Genomic DNA, 13,833 nt, shown 5'->3' with positions numbered 1-13,833 from the left:
GAGATACATGAGAAGATGGTGGTTGTCATATTTAAGACAAGGTATAGTAATTTAATTGTGAGACATCTTATTTAAATCCTTTACCTTTTACTTTTTTGTTTTTGTTTTTGTTTGTTTTTTGTGGTACACGGGCCTCTCACTGTTGCGGCCTCTCCCATTGTGGAGCACAGGCTCCGGACACACAGGCTCAGCGGCCATGGCTCACGGGCCCAGCCGCTCCACAGCATGTGGGATCTTCCCGGACCGGGGCACAAACCCGTGTCCCCTGCATCAGCAGGCGGACTGTCAACCACTGCGCCACAAGGGAAGCCCTACCTTTTATTTTTAAAGTAACTGTGGTTTACCATACTACTATAAAATGTACATTATTACTTGTTGTACCACGTAGCTAATTTTGTTTACTTTTGGCACTGTATTGCAGTTTAATTAAGAACATTTCCAAAGAACCACAAAGCCAAAGTTTAGCTTTTCTAATTAAAAGAAAAAGCATAGTAAGCTGTTTTATTAGTAACATGAATGATACTATTCAGAGAAGATAGTGATTTAGGGAAGTAAACTTAGACTAGGGTGAACTATAGTGCAGAGTACACAAAAGAAAAACAAAGTGCACACTAACCAATTATTTCATGATTGCCAAATATTTTTACATAGATATGTAATGTAAAGTCTTGCTTTCGTTACATATTCTAAAGCCCCATGTCTCATAATTAGAGATTGTATGCTTTATCAAAAATTATCAGAAAGATAATTGTATGTTTGCATGTCCGTGTGCACATAAAGAGAGAGAAAAGAATTTATATGTAAATATACCTTCCTAGTGGTATAGTAGAGAAATCAATGTAGCATTATTTTTTAAAGCAATGGACAGGAAAAAACTGACATTGGCAACATAATCAAGTTGGGTAGATAGGTTGTATTACATTTATACAAAAAATTATCACTCAGTCAATAAATACATCCAAGATATATTATTAAAAGAGGGAGAAAACAAGATGTGGAATAGTTTGTATTATATATTGCTATTTGTAACAGCCCTATAAAATGTTAGAATCCTTTCAGGATCTGAGTAAGCAGTTTTGAGGATCACTTGGTAAGCTAGGCATGCACACTCTCTGCAAGAGTAAGTGTTTCTATTCCAGGCTGCTGCAATTATTACAGTAAAGGCAAATAAAAATAGTTGATTTCTTTTTGGAATGTAGGATATATAAGAGACTATTCATAGTGGGAAGCTGGAAGTAAGATTTTAATGTTTATTGTTAATAATATGTGAATTTTTAAAATATGTTAAAGTATCAACAGACAATTTAGCTTTTAAAATTGAAGATTTTACAAAAATGATATTTATTTTCATCAATTTATATGTTTTAGTCATTCCTAAATAGACTTTTAATATAAACCTGAATGTATCCAGCTTTTAAAACATGGCTAATATCAATCAAGAATTAAAAGTTTCTCTCTTATCAACTTTCAAATATACAATACAGTATTATTGACTATAGTCACCATTCTGTACATTTTTAATATGTATATGTATATTGAATCATTATGTTGTACACCTGAAACTAATGTTATATGTCAATTATATCTCAATAAAAAATAATATAAAAGTTAAATAATTGCTATATTTTTCTGAAATATCTTTTGTTATATAAACACAGATTAATTTTTCCTTCTAAGATTATTTTATCATGAAAAAGGAGAGGAATATGAGGAAAATACATAATTCTGCAAATCAATAGGTGAACTTTTCTACAGAAGTCACTATTGCCTAGCATAGAATTATCTCCATCACAGAAAGTATCCATAACCAGATTTAAAGATTGCTTGATTATATTCTGATAGGATTCCAAACTACTCTTTAGGACTAAAAAAATCCTGAAATAGATGTGAAAACACAAAAGTATTTATTTCTAACCTGCTGCTGCAGAAATCAGTCTCAGGTTGACTTGCTTTGATGTTGTGAAGCCCAACTAATAGACTGACATCAGCCTTTCATAAGATTTTTGAAAGCAGTTTTCATTCCTACTGAAAAGAGAGCAAAACATTATTATTACACATATACATTGTTTAGGACTAAACTGAAACTGCTCTAAATAATGGAAATAATTGTGCCAATCAGAAATTTTTTACAATATTGAACAGAAATTTAGTATATGTTTAAATGATTCCTAGAAACTCACTGAAATGCATACAGATGCATGTTTACAGAAACATACATGTTATAAAAACAGCATGTTTACAGAAACATTATGAGAACTTAAAGTGAGGAGACTTATTAGGTGAACTTATTTATTCACAGATTGAGCACATGTTGCATGCAAGGTACCAGGTGAAGCTGTGGTCATCCGGTAGGTTCTGTGTGAGGGCAGATCAGCTGGAAGCCATTGCCAACTAGCTGAGAAGATTGTTTATTATCGAATTCTCTACACTGAACACATAAACTATGGGTGTGTACATAGGAAATGTGGAAATAAATATCAGGGAGCAAAGTCTCAAAAATATAATATAAAGTCAGAAGTCCATCTCCACACTCACAGAGTTGGATTTTGCCCATTGTCGATAACTGTAAAGGGTGAAATTTTACCCTGCTTGCATGCTACAAGTTGGCCTGCCATGATCTCACAGATATCGGCAGGTGTCACAATATTCTTGCGTCAGAAATAAAGGACTTTATTACTCATGGCACAGCAAGTGATTTGAGCATCATGTGTATTTGGTTCTCCTTGTCCCCAAATTCTATGAAGGTGATATAGAGGCAGTCTCAGGTGGATGCTGCACATACAGTGGATTTGCATTAGAGCTGAGGAACTCTGAGTTTAGGAAGCCCCAATATTTTAAAAGGAGTTGCTAACAAATCTGCTCAGCCTTTGCCCCAGAGGAAGACATTATCTTTATTATCTTGGACAGCAAATAATCTTGAACTCTTCCCCAGAGGAAGCACTATCTCTGTCTTCCAAAGCTGTGTGTTATACAAACATCTATGAAAAGATGGTGCAGAACAAAGGGTCTTAATGCCTCTGCAAGATGTGCAGAAGTGTGAGGGACCCTTGGAGAATTACTACCAACACATATTTCCTGGATAATCTGACAATAATAGGAATACTCGTCTTTTGAAAAAAGTTTTAAATTATTTCATAATTATAATATGATTCCACCTAAACTTTCTCAATATTAGATTAGTCTGAGATTTAATGACTTATATAATTCTCAATTATCTATACATAAAGGACTTGGCTGGATTTGTTTTTGACTTCAGTAAATATAATTTCTCAAGAATCTGTTGAATTTATGATTTACTAAACAGAATAATATCAGCCTCCACCCAATAAGGATGAATTCTCAGACTGATTCTAATAAGTTTATTTAGAGATTGGATTTATTTTTTTAAAGACACATGTAAACTGCGTAAGCATTGGACAGCCTTTTGCTCCAATTACATTATGGACTTATAATAAATAATAATCTGGGCTTCCCTGGTGGCGCAGTGGTTGAGAGTCCGCCTGCCGATGCAGGAGACACAGGTTCGTGCCCCGGTCCGGGAGGATCCCACATGCCGCGGAGAGGCTGGGCCCGTGAGCCATGGCCGCTGAGCCTGCGCGTCCAGAGCCTGTGGTCCACAACGGGAGAGGCCACAACAGTGAGAGGCCCGCATACCGCAAATAATAATAATAATAATAATAATAATAATAATAATCTGACAATAGATTATTATTGAAACCAATTCAATATTTATTCTGTCAAGGAGAACAGCGGAAAGTAGAAATATATTGTAAAATACATAAAATTATTTAAAAACTTTTCTCTTTTAATCTCTGCCACTCCCCAGGTAATAGTGTATTTAAGTGTGTGAATACCCAGATTACAAATGTCTATCTTTAAATATACTTGTAATTTTGCTCATGTTACAAATGTGAGGTTATAAGATTTTACAATATCTCAAAAAAAAAAGGAGGAAATCACCTAATAAATACTAGATTAAAAAACGTTAGAAAGAGTTTGAGAGAGAGGGGAAGATGGCGGAAGAGTAAGACGCGGAGATCACCTTCCTCCCCACAGATATACCAGAAATACATCTACACGTGGAACAACTCCTACAGAACACGTACTGAATGCTGGCAGAAGACCTCAGACCTCCCAAAAGGCAAGAAACTCCCCACGTACCTGGGTAGGGCAAAAGAGAAAAGAATAAACAGAAACAAAAGGATAGGGACGGGACCTGCACCAGTGGGAGGGAGCTGTGAGGGAGGAAAGGTTTCCACACACTAGGAAGCCCCTTCGCGGGCGGAGAGGGGAAGCTTTGGAGCCACGGAGGAGAGCAGCAACAGGGGTGCGGAGGGCAAAGTGGAGAGATTCCCGCACAGAGGATTGCTGCCGACCTGCACTCACCCGCCCGACAGGCTTGTCTGCTCACCCGCCGGGGCGGGCGGGGCCGGGGTCTGAGGCTCGGGCTTCGGTCGGAGCACAGGGAGAGGACTGGTGCTGGCAGGGTGAAAACAGCCTGAAGGGGCTAATGCACCACAGCTAGCCGGGAGGGAGTCCGGGAAAAAGTCTGGACCTGCCGAAGAGGCAAGAGACTTTTTCTTACCTTTTTGTTTCCTTGTGCGCAGGGAGAGCGGATTAAGAGGGCTGCTTAAAGGAGCTACAGAGACAGGCGCGAGCCGCAGCTAAAAGCGCGGATCCCAGAGACGGGCGTGGGACGCTGCGGCTGCTGCTGCTGCCGCCGCCAAGAGGCCTGTGCACGAGCGCAGGTCACTGTCCACGCCCCCCTTCCGGGGAGCCTGTGCAACCCGCCACTGCCAGGGTCCCGGGATCCAGGGACAACTTCCCAGGGAGAGCGCACGGCGCGCCTCAGGCTGCTGCAACGTCTCGCCGGCCTCTGCCGCCGCAGACTCGCCACGCACTGCGTACCGCTCCCTCCCCCAGGCCTGAGTGAGCCAGAGCCCCCGAAGCAGCTGCTCCTTTAAATCCGTCCTGTCTGAGCGAAGAACAGACACCCTCCGGCGACCTACACGCAGAGGCGGGGCCAAATACAAAGCTGAGCCCCGGGAGCTGTGAGAACAAAGAAGAGAAAGGGAAATCTCTCCCAGCAGCCTCAGGAGCAGCGGATTAAAGCTCCACAATCAACCTGATGTACCCTGCATCTGTGGAATACATGAATAGACAACGAATCATCCCAAATTGAGGAGGCGGACTTTGAGAGCAAGATTTATGATGTTTTCCCCTTTTCCTCTTTTTGTGAGTGTGTATGTGTGTGCTTCTGTGTGAGATTTTGTCTGTATAGCTTTGCTTCCACCATTTGTCCTAGGGTTCTATCCATCCTTTTTTTTTTTCAATTTTTTTTCTCTTAATAATTATTTTTTATTTTAATAACTATTTTATTTTACTTTATCTTCTTTCTTTCTTTTTTACCTTCCTTCCCTCCTTCCTTCCTTCCATCCTCCCTCCCTCCCTGCCTCCCTCCTTTCTTTCTTTCTTTCTTTCTTTCTTTCTTTCTTTCTTTCTTTCTTTCTTTCTACTTGTACTAATTCTTTCTTTCTACTTTTTCTCCCTTTTATTCTGAGCCGTGTGAATGAAAGGCTCTTGGTGCTGTAGCCAGGAGTCAGTGCTGTGCCTCTGAGGGGGGAGAGCCAACTTCAGGACACTGGTCCACAAGAGACCTCCCAGCTCCACATAATATCAAACAGCGAAAATCTCCCAGAGATCTCCATCTCAACGCCAGCACCCAGCTTCACTCAACGACCAGCAAGCTACAGTGCTGGACACCCTATGCCAAACAACTAGCAAGACAGGAACACAACCCCACCCATTAGCAGAGAGACTGCCTAAAATCATAATAAGACCACAGACACCCCAAAACACACCACCAGACGTGGACCTGCCCACCAGAAAGAAAAGATCCAGCCTCATCCACTAAAAAACAGGCACTAGTCCCCTCCAATAGGAAGCCTACACAACCCACTGAAACAACCTCAGCCACTGGGGACAGACACCAAAAACAACTGGAACTACGAACCTGCAGCCTGCGAAAAGGAGACACAAAACACAGTAAGATAAGCAAAATGAGAAGACAGAAAAACACACAGCAGTTGAAGGAGCAAGATAAAAACCCACCACACCTAACAAATGAAGAGGAAATAGGCAGTCTACCTGAAAAAGAATTCAGAATAATGATAGTGAAGATGATAGAAAATCTTGGAAATAGAATAGACAAAATCCAAGAAACATTTAACAAGGACCTAGAATAACTAACGATGAAACAAGCAACGAGGAACACCACAATAAATGAAATTAAAAATACTCTAGGGGCTTCCCTGGTGGCGCAGTGGTTGAGAGTCCGCCTGCCGATGCAGGGGACACGGGTTCGTGCCCCGATCCCGGAAGATCCCACATGCCGTGGAGCGGCTGGGCCCGCGAGCCATGGCCGTGGAGCCTGTGTGTCCGGAGCCTGTGCTCCGCAACGGGAGAGGCCACAGCAGTGAGAGGCCCGCGTACAGAAAAAAAAAAAAAAAAAAAAAAAAAAAAAATACTCTAGATGGGATCAATAGCAGAATACTGAGACAGAAGAACAGATAAGTGACGTGGAAGATAAAATAGTGGAAATAACTACTGCAGCGCAGAATAAAGAGAAAAGAATGAAAAGAACTGAGGACAGTCTCAGAGACCTCTGGGACAACATTAAATGCACCGACATTCGAATTATAGGGGTCCAGAAGAAGAAGAGAAAAAGAAAGGACTGAGAAAATATCTGAAGGGATTATACTTGAAAACTTCCCTAATAAGGGAAAGGAAATAGTTAATCAAGTCCAGGAAGCACAAAGAGTCCCATACAGGATAAATCCAAGGAGAAACACGCCAAGACACATATTAATCAAACTGTCAAAAATTAAATACAAAGAAAACATTTAAAGAAGCAAGGGAAAAACAACAAATAACACACAAGGGAATCCCCATAAGGTTAACAGCTGATCTTTCAGTAGAAACTCTGCAAGCCAGAAGGGACTGGCAGGACATATTTAAAGTGATGAAGGAGAAAAAACTGCAACCAAGATTACTCTACACAGCAAGGATCTCATTCAGATTTGATGGAGAAATTAAAACATTTACAGACAAGCAAAAGCTGAGAGAGTTCAGCACCGCCAAACCAGCTTTACAACAAATGCTAAAGGAACTTCTCTAGGCAAGAAACACAAGAGAAGGAAAAGACCTACAATAACAAACCCAAACCAATTAACAAAATGTGAATAGGAACATACATATCGATAATTACCTTAAATGTAAATGGACTAAATGCTCCCTCCAAAAGACACAGATTGGCTGAATGGACCCATATATATGCTGTCTACAAGAGACCCACTTCACACCTAGAGACACATACAGACTGAAAGTAAGGGGATGGAAAGAGATATTCCATGCAAATGGAAATCAAAAGAAAGCTGGAGTAGCAATTCTCATATCAGACAAAATAGACTTTAAAATAAAGACTATTCCAGAGACAAAGAAGGACACTACACAATGATCAACGGATTGATCCAATAAGAAGATATAACAACTGTAAATATTTATGCACCCAACATAGGAGCACCTCAATACATAAGGCAAATGCTAACAGCCATAAAAGGGGAAATCGACAGAAACACAATGGTAGTAGGGGACTTTAACACCCCACTTTCACCAATGGACAGATCATCCAAAATGAAAATAAATAAGGAAACACAAGCTTTAAATGATCCGTTAAACATGATGGACTTAATTGATATTTATAGGACATTCCATCCAAAAAAAAAAAAGAATACACATTTTTCTCAAGTGCTCATGGAACATTCTCCAGGATAGATCGTATCTTGGGTCACAAATCAAGCCTTGGTAAATTTAAGAAAATTGATATTGTATCAAGTACGTTTTCCGACCACAATGCTATGAGACTAGATATCAATTACAGGAAAAGATCTGTAAAAAATACAAACACATGGAAGCTAAACAATACACTACTTAATAACGAAGTGATTACTGAAGAAATCAAAGAGGAAATTAAAAAATACCTACAAACAAATGACAATGCAGACAGGACGACACAAATCCTATGGGATGCAGCAAAAGCTGTTCTAAGACGGAAGTTTATAGCAATCCAATCCCACCTTGAGAAACAGGAAACATCTCGAATAAACAACCTAACCTTGCACCCAAAGCAATAAGAGAAAGAAGAACAAATAAACCCAAAATTAGCAGAAGGAAAGAAATCATAAAAATCAGATCAGAAATAAATGAAAAAGAAATGAAGGAAACGATAGCAAAGATCAATAAAACTAAAAGCTGGTTCTTTGAGGAGATAAACAAATTTGATACACCATTAGCCAGACTCATCAAGAAAAAAAGGGAGAAGACTCAAATCAATAGAATTAGAAATGAAAAAGGAGAAGTAACAACTGACACTGCAGAAATACAAAAGATCATGAGAGATTACTACAAGCAACTCTATGCCAATAAAATGGACAACTTGGAAGAAATGGACAAATTCTTAGAAATGCACAACCTGCCAAGACTGAATCAGGAAGAAATAGAACATATGAACAGACCAATCACAAGCACTGAAACTGAAACTGTAATTAAAAATCTTCAAAAAAACAAAAGCCCAGGACCAAATGGCTTCACAGGCGAATTCTATCAAACATTTAGAGAAGAGCTAACACCTATCCTTCTCAAACTCTTCCAAAATATAGCAGAGGGAGCAACACTCCCAAACTCATTCTACGAGGCCACCATCACCATGACACCAAAACCAGACAAGGATGTCACAAAGAAAGAAAACTACAGGCCAATATCACTGATGAACATAGATGAAAATATCCTCAATAAAATACTAGCAAACAGAATCCAACAGCATATTGAAAGGACCATACACCATGATCAAGTGAGGTTTATTCCAGGAATGCAAGGATTCTTCAATATACACACTCAATCAACATGATACACCATATTAACAAATGAAGGAGAAAAACCATATGATCATCTCAATAGATGCAGAGAAAGCTTTTGACAAAATTCTACATCCATTTATAATAAAAACCCTCCAGAAAGTAGGCATAGAGGGAACATTCCTCAACATAATAAAGGCCATATATGAGAAACCCGCAGCCAACATAGTCCTCAATGGTGAAAAACTGAAAGCATTTCCACTAAGATCAGGAACAAGACAAGGTTGTCCACTCTCACCACCCTTATTCAACATAGTTTTGGAAGTTTTAGCCACAGCAATCAGAGAAGAAAAGGAAATGAAAGGAATCCAAATCGGAAAAGAAAAAGTAAAGCTGTCACTGTTTGCAGATGACATGATACTATACATAGAGAATCCTAAAGATGCTACCGAAAAACTACTAGAGCTAATCAATGAATTTGGTAAAGAAGCAGGATACAAAATTAATGCACAGAAATCTCTGGCATTCCTATACACTACTGATGAAAAATATGAAATTGAAATCAAGAAAACACTCCCATTTACCATTGCAACAAAAAGAATAAAATATCTAGGAATAAACCTATCTAAGGAGACAAAAGACCTGTAGCCAGAAAATTATAAGACACTGATGAAAGAAGTGAAAGATGATACAAATAGATGGAGAGATATACCATGTTCTTGGATTGGAAGAATCAACATTGTGAAAATGACTCTACTACCCAAAGCAATGTACAGATTTAATGCAATCCCTATCAAACTACCACTGGCATTTTTCACAGAACTAGAACAAAAAATTTCACAATTTGTATGGAAACACAAAAGACCCCGAATAGCCAAAGCAATCTTCAGAATGAATAATTGAGCTGGAGAAATCAGGCTCCTGGTCTTCAGACTATACTACAAAGCTACATTAATCAAGACAATATGGTCCTGGCACAGAAACAGAAAGATAGATCATTGGAACAGGATAGAAAGCCCAGAGATAAACCCACGCACATATGGTCAACTTATCTTTGATAAAGGAGGCAGGAATGTACAGTGGAAAAAGGACAGCCTCTTCAATAAGTGGTGCTGGGAAAACTGGACAGCTACATGTAAAAGTATGAGATTAGATCACTCCCTAACACCATACACAAAAATAAGATCAAAATGGATTAAAGACCTAAATGTAAGGCCAGAAACTATCAGACTCTTAGAGGAAAACATAGGCAGAACACTCTATGACATAAAACACAGCAGGATCCTTTTTGACCCACCTCTTAGACAAATTGAAATAAAAACATAAATAAACAAATGGGACCTAATGAAACTTCAAAGCTTTTGCACAGAAAAGAAAACCATAAAAAAGGCCAAAAGACAACCCTCAGAATGCGAGAAAATATTTGCAAATGAAGCAACTGACAAAGGATTAATCTCCAAAATTTATAAGCAGCTCATGCAGCTCAATAACAAAAAAACAAACAACCCAATCCAAAACTGGTCAGAAGACCTAAATAGACATTTCTCCAAAGAAGATATACAGACTGCCAACAAACACATGAAAGAATGCTCAACATCATTAATCATTAGAGAAATGCAAATCAAAACTACAATGAGATATCATCTCACACCAGTCAGAATGGCCATCATCAAGAAATCTAGAAACAATAAATGCTGGAGAGGGTGTGGAGAAAAGGGAACACTCTTGCACTGCTGGTGGGAATGTGAATTGGTACAGCCACTATGGAGCACAGTATGGAGGTTCCTTTAAAAAACTACAAATAGAACTACCCATATGACCCAGCAATCCCACTACTGGGCATATACCCTGAGAAAACCATAATTCAAAAAGAGTCATGTACCAAAATGTTCATTGCAGCTCTATTTACAATAATCCGGAGATGGAAACAACCTAAGTGTCCATCATTTGATGAATGGATAAAGATGTGGCACATATATACAATGGAATATTACTCAGCCATAAAAAGAAACGAAATTGAGCTATTTGTAATGAGGTGGATGGACCTAGAGTCTGTCATACAGAGTGAAGTAAGTCAGAAAGAGAAAGACAAATTCCGTATGCTAACACATATATATGGAATTTAAGAAAAAATATATATCATGAAGTACCTAGGGGTAAGACAGGAATAAAGACACAGACCTACTAGAGAATGGACTTGAGGATATGGGATGTGGGGAGGGTAAGCTGTGACAAAGCGAGAGAGAGTCATGGACATATATACACTACCAAACATAAGGTAGATAGTTAGTTTGAAGCAGCTGCATAGCACAGGGAGATAGCTTGGTGCTTTGTGACCACCTGGAGGGGTGGGATAGGGAGGGAGGGAAGGAGGGAGATGCAAGAGGGAAGAAATATGGGAACATATGTATATGTATAACTGATTCACTTTGTTATAAAGCAGAAACTAACACTCCGTTGTAAAGCAATTATACTCCAATATAATTGGACTAAGGACTAAGAAAAATAAATAAAATAAATGAAAAGACGACTTTGGGTATAATTTAAAAAAAGAGAGAGTTTGATATTTCTTACTTTCTCTTTGATTTTCTCTCCAGGAAAATCAAAATGATAACACATGAAAATTAATAGCATGTGTTTGGATTTTTATAGATCTTATATCCCTCCCTTTCTTTTTCCATTCCTTTTTTTCCATGATAATTGCTCAGATTTACATAAACTATTGTCAAAATATTCTTTTTTCCACCTAATTAAACTTCATACTTTCCCAGGAAAATTGATAGAACATAGCACTATGGCTTAAAAAGAAGTTTATGGCAGACAAGATAAAAATAAGTCTGAAATTGAAGTAGTTGCTTTTGGATAAATGTAATCAGATGAGGCCTGGTGGTCAATAAATTAAATTCCAATAGCATATTCCAGAGAATAAGCAAGGAGATGTATATATTACTCTATTAGTATCCTCTGGTTGAATTTAGATGAACAACCAACTGTTTTACTTAAAAATATTATATAAGGACAATACTTAAAATATTGTTTTCCTTTTTACATATTAAGAAAAGCGTGCTTTGTTCCTTTCTGAATATTATGCAGGATATTAGTGATGGCAGTCATGCTGTGCAAATGAATGAGGCTATAGTAAACTGAGTGTACTCACAGACTTTGTTCCTGAGATAAACTGTCATCATATGTACTTCACTTTTTCTATGGTCTTTTGGTGTCTAACCATTTTTACACCCTTCAACTACTTTCCTTCTCTTTCTTCAGTTTTGGAAATTGCCTGTTGGACTCTCTGGGTTCTCACTGATGCCTGCTATAATTTCTGGACTTCATCTAAACATTTAAAAATGGCTCAACAACTGGTTTGAATTTTAAAAACTGCCCCAGGAATGCCCAAATCCTTGTGATTTCCTTAAAAGAAACAGAAGAGCCTCCAAGGCCTGCTATGTGGCTGTGAGAGATTGATACCATTCAAGACCATGTAGCCACAGAAAGTGATGACCTTAAAGTTTAAACTGCTCCTTATCTGTAAGAAGAAATGAAATGGAATGAAATGAAATGAATACAGGCTTTGGAGGGGAGGATGGTTTACTATTCAAATAAGTGTGTTAGGATTATCAGGCTTTTTAAGCAATGAGTGTGCAAATTTTAAGTTATCTTTGAGAAGTAGTAGAGAAAAGTCACAGATAATAACTCAAAAGGAATAAGATTGCAATTTTTATAGTTAAGGGGAAGACTCTTTATTTTCTTTGGTAGAAGTTTAATGTTTATAAGGTTATTGGAGAAGTAGGTTTAAAATGTAGTGCATTCTGGTAGCAGAAGAGAGCAAAGGCAGACAGTATAGATTAACTTTCAAGGTGAAAGTAGTCATATTTTGTATCTCAGCCTTCATATCTGAATGGCAGAGCCACTGGCACTCACAGATATCAATGCAAATTATTTTTATTTATTTATTTTTATTATAACCCTGAACAAGTCTCTTAAAGGTTAGCAGCATGGCACATCAGAGTTTTCCTAGAAGCACTTCAATCTGATTGTGTGGGAGCTACAGAGAGGCTTTCTCTACTCCAATTTATTGCATTCAAATCCACTCTATCTAACGCAATATTCATTTATAACTTTTCAAGGTGCTTATTCATCTTCCCATATTTGAGTGGCTCAAGGTGAGGTTTATAATTCTCTTCCTGAATTCTAATACAATAAAATGGAAATAAATATATATTGGAAAAGAAGAAGTAAAGCTGTCACTGTTTGTCGATGGCATGATACTATACATAAAGAATCCTAAAGACTCTACCAGAAAACTACTAGAGCTAACTAACGAATTTGGTATAGTAGCAGGATACAAAATTACTGCACAGAAATCTCTTGCATTCCTGTACACTAATGATGAAAAATCTGAAAGAGAAATTAAAGAAACACTCCCATTTAGCACTGCAACAAAAAGAATAAAATACCTAGGCATAAACCTACCTAAGGAGACAAAAGACCTGTATGCAGAAAACTATAAGACACTGATGAAAGAAATTAAGGATGATACAAACAGATGGAGAGATATACCATGTTCTTGGATTGGAAGAACCAACATTGTGAAAATAACTATACTACCCAAAGCAATCTACAGATTCAATGCAAATCCCTATCAAATTACCAATGGCATCTTTCACAGAAATAAAATAAAAAATTCCACAATTTGTATGGAAACACAAAAGACCCCAAATAGCCAAAGCATCTTGAGAAAGAAAAACAGAGCTGGGGGAATCAGGCTCCTGGACTTCAGACTATACTACAAATCTCAGTCATCAAGACAGTATGGTACTGGCACAAAAACAGAATTATAGATCAATGGAATGGGAGAGAAAGCTCAGAGATAAACCCACGCACATATGGTCACCTTATTTTTGATAAAGGTGGCAAGAAT

Source organism: Mesoplodon mirus (genome assembly GCF_964341445.2).
Source record: "Mesoplodon mirus genome assembly, chromosome: 4".
Taxonomy (NCBI): domain Eukaryota; kingdom Metazoa; phylum Chordata; class Mammalia; order Artiodactyla; family Ziphiidae; genus Mesoplodon; species Mesoplodon mirus.
Note: the sequence above shows the minus strand (reverse complement) of the source record.